This window comes from Pinus tabuliformis, chromosome Q, assembly GCF_031772625.1.
Source record: "Pinus tabuliformis cultivar Carrire ecotype Pingquan chromosome Q, CPIR1, whole genome shotgun sequence".
Taxonomy (NCBI): Eukaryota; Viridiplantae; Streptophyta; class Pinopsida; order Pinales; family Pinaceae; genus Pinus; species Pinus tabuliformis.
Genome location: NC_142296.1, coordinates 592,494,784 through 592,498,092, shown reverse-complemented (window position 1 = coordinate 592,498,092; position 3,309 = coordinate 592,494,784).

Below are 3,309 nucleotides of genomic sequence, written 5' to 3'. Positions count from 1 at the left end.
TCTGGAATACTGGTAATTGGGTTATGGTGCAGATCTAGATCTGAATGAAGGAGGAACCTCAGCGTAAAGAGAAGGATAAGTTCTCTTGATGGATCATAATCCTTAAGCTTGAATGATAGTATTTTTGTATGATTTTGATCTGTTATATGTGGCACTTGCTTGATCTATAAAACTGATAATCTAGGTGAATTAGTGTTTGAATATCTGAAAGAGAAAATTATCCTTTATAGATCTATACATAGGTTCAGTGAAGCGAATGCGCGTATACGCGCTGTCTCAGTGAAGTAAAACAACGTATACGCAGGTTGTTCCATACGCAGAAGCGTATGCACACAGGTTTCAGGCTATTAAAGTAGCGTATATATTTTGAGTTGTGATCTTGCTGCTTCTGTTTATTGCTGCAGTGTTCTGGGTTCAGATTTGGTGTGTGGTTACTGTTACTGTGATCTGGGTACATTCGTCAGAGAAGTGTTTATTTTGATTCAGTTTTGATTGGTGAAAAGGTGATTGGTTGATGCAGAAATTCTTGATGTTTGATTGATGCTATTTGTGGATCCAGTCTGAAAATTCATGAAACGTACGTACTAATATCTTGGCTAGTGCAAGAGCTAAGGGGGTTGTAGCTCCCTTCCAGGAGAAGCTGGAAAACAAGAGAGAGTTGTAGCTCTCTGCAGGTTGCAACCTGCGTACTGGTAAAGGACTACACTAGTACAATTGTAAAAAGAAGTTTCTAATTAAAGAAAAGATAGAGACGAATTGCAGCAGGTGGTTTTCACCCACATTGGGTTTCCACCTTATATCTTGTGTTCTTGTGTGCGATTGTCTTTCTTCTCTGTTTTACTATTTCTGGTTACTGGTTAGTTGATGCTTAAATACAGATTAACAATCAACATCAGAAAGATAAAGTAATTAAAGGGTTTGCATTGTATACGCGGGTTTCCTTCTGTATAGTTGCGTATATACGCAGGTTCAATTAACTAAAGTAGCGTATATCATTTGATTTTGAAAAAGGAATAATTGACTTGATAATACTGATTCACCCCTCCTCTCAGTATTATTTCCAACAATTGGTATCAGAGCCAAGTTCTTCGGAAGAAGCTTGATCGCTTGAAGGAAGATCATTCATCATGAGAAACTACGAGAGGGAAGCATCAATCAGGCCACCGATTTTTGATGGGACAAACTTCGTATATTGGAAGGTAAGAGTTACTGCCTATCTTCAATCTCTTGGTACAGAAGTCTGGGATATCATAGAAACAGGGTATACTTTTCCATCAGCAACTCCTACAGATCCAGCTGAGAAGAAGAAATATGAAACAAATGCAAAGGCGGTCAATACTCTATTAGGATGCCTATCTCAATCAGAATTTGTCAAGGTTATGCAGTTTAAATCTGCAAAAGAAATATGGGACAAGATTGTACTGAGCTATGAAGGAGATGATCAGGTAAAATGAGCAAAACTTCAAACCCTCAGAATTCAGTATGAAAATCTTAGAATGTACAATGATGAAAGTGTGGCTAACTATTTTCTTCGTGTAGATGAGATTGTTAATTGTATGAAAAACTTGGGTGAAGAAATAAAAGAGGCTGTTGTGGTTGAAAAAGTTCTAAGATCTTTGTCCCCTAGGTTTGAATCTAAATTTTCTGCAATAGAAGAAAAAGAGAATCTACAAAACCTTAAAATGTCACAGCTGCATGGAATTCTAACTGCTTATGAAATGAGAAAAGGAGGTCCATCAGACAGGAGAGAAGTTGCCTTTAAGGCTTCTGGCAAAGGAGATTACTATGAGTCGGGACACGTGTCAGAAGAAGAAGAAGAATCAAATTTTGTAAAAAATCTTCAACGAGGTGCTGGACGATTCCGAGGTAAGTTACCTTTCAAATGCTTTGCTTGTGGAAGAGTTGGTCACTATGCTGCCAAATGTCCTCATAAGGATAAGATTGATAGGGGGAAGGAACCTATTAGATGGAACAAGAAACAGAATGCAAATAAGAAAAGCTTTTACACTCATGAAGATAGTGATGGACTTTCAAATAGTGACGAAGATGAACGAGGTAATGATTATAAACTTTTAATGGCTTTTCAAGATGATGATTACATGGATGCAATAGATGAAGAAGGTTTTTATGAAGAGATTTCTAATCTCAAAATTTACTTAGAAGAGAAAAATGTGATTATTGATTCTCTGCAATGTCAACTGGCTGAAAGAGAAAAACATCTTGAAAAATTGGAATGTGAAATTGTTGGTCTTAGAAAAGAGATTGAGAAAACAAAAGCTCTTAATCTTAGGTTTGTTAAAGGATCTGAAACTCTGGATGAGATCATCAATGTGCAGTGTTCTCCACTAATCAAGACAGGTCTGGGATATAATGGAGAAGCATCTCAAGCATCCACCTCCAAAAGTTATCTTGATGCAGCAAGGAGGAGTGAGCAAAGGCCTAATAGAAATCATCAAGTAAATCAGGGACAGTTTACCTCAAGAACGAACAAAGACTATCAAGAAAATCAGGGGCAAACTACCTTAAGGACAAACAGAAGCTACAACCAGCCACAGGTAAAATCTTCCCAATTTGCCTCAAGAATGGATGTTGGTAGAAACTACAATCAGTTGGATGATAGATTTGATAATCGCAGAAGTTTTTTCAATGGGAAATGTTTCTCTTGCCATAACTTTGGTCACAAAGCAGCTCAATGTTTTGCCTATAAGACAATCATGACTAGAGAAACTCAAAACAAAGAAGTATGTCTGGAATCATGAAGAGGACCTATAACAATTTTTCCGCCCTTGAAAGTGAAATTGAATGTTCTATTTGTAATAACTTCGGTCATGAAGAGTCTGAATGCAGGAGCAGGTTTCGGAAGACAACTCAGAAGGAACAAACCCCAAATGCCAGAACATGGAGAATGAAGGAACCACAACCAGAAAGATGTGGGATAGCTTTTTATGCAGAAGGACAGGAAAATCTATGGTACATCGATAGTGGATGTTCGAATCATATGACAGTTGATAAAGAAAAACTTGAATCATATAGTGTTTTATAAAAGGGAAAGAAATTCTCTTTTGGAAATGATACCCCTGCAGTCATAAAAGGAAAAGGCACTGCTCATTTGAAAGAAAGGGTCAAAGCTGGAAACGTTTTGTATGTTGATGGCTTGAAGCATAATCTCCTGAGTGTCAGTCAGATGTGCGATCAAGGAACCGAGGTAATATTTCGATCAAATGGATGTAGTGTTCGTGATCTTGATACAGGAAAAACAGTGATCAAAGGCAGAAGAACTCCAAATAACTTATACATATTTGAAGAAGG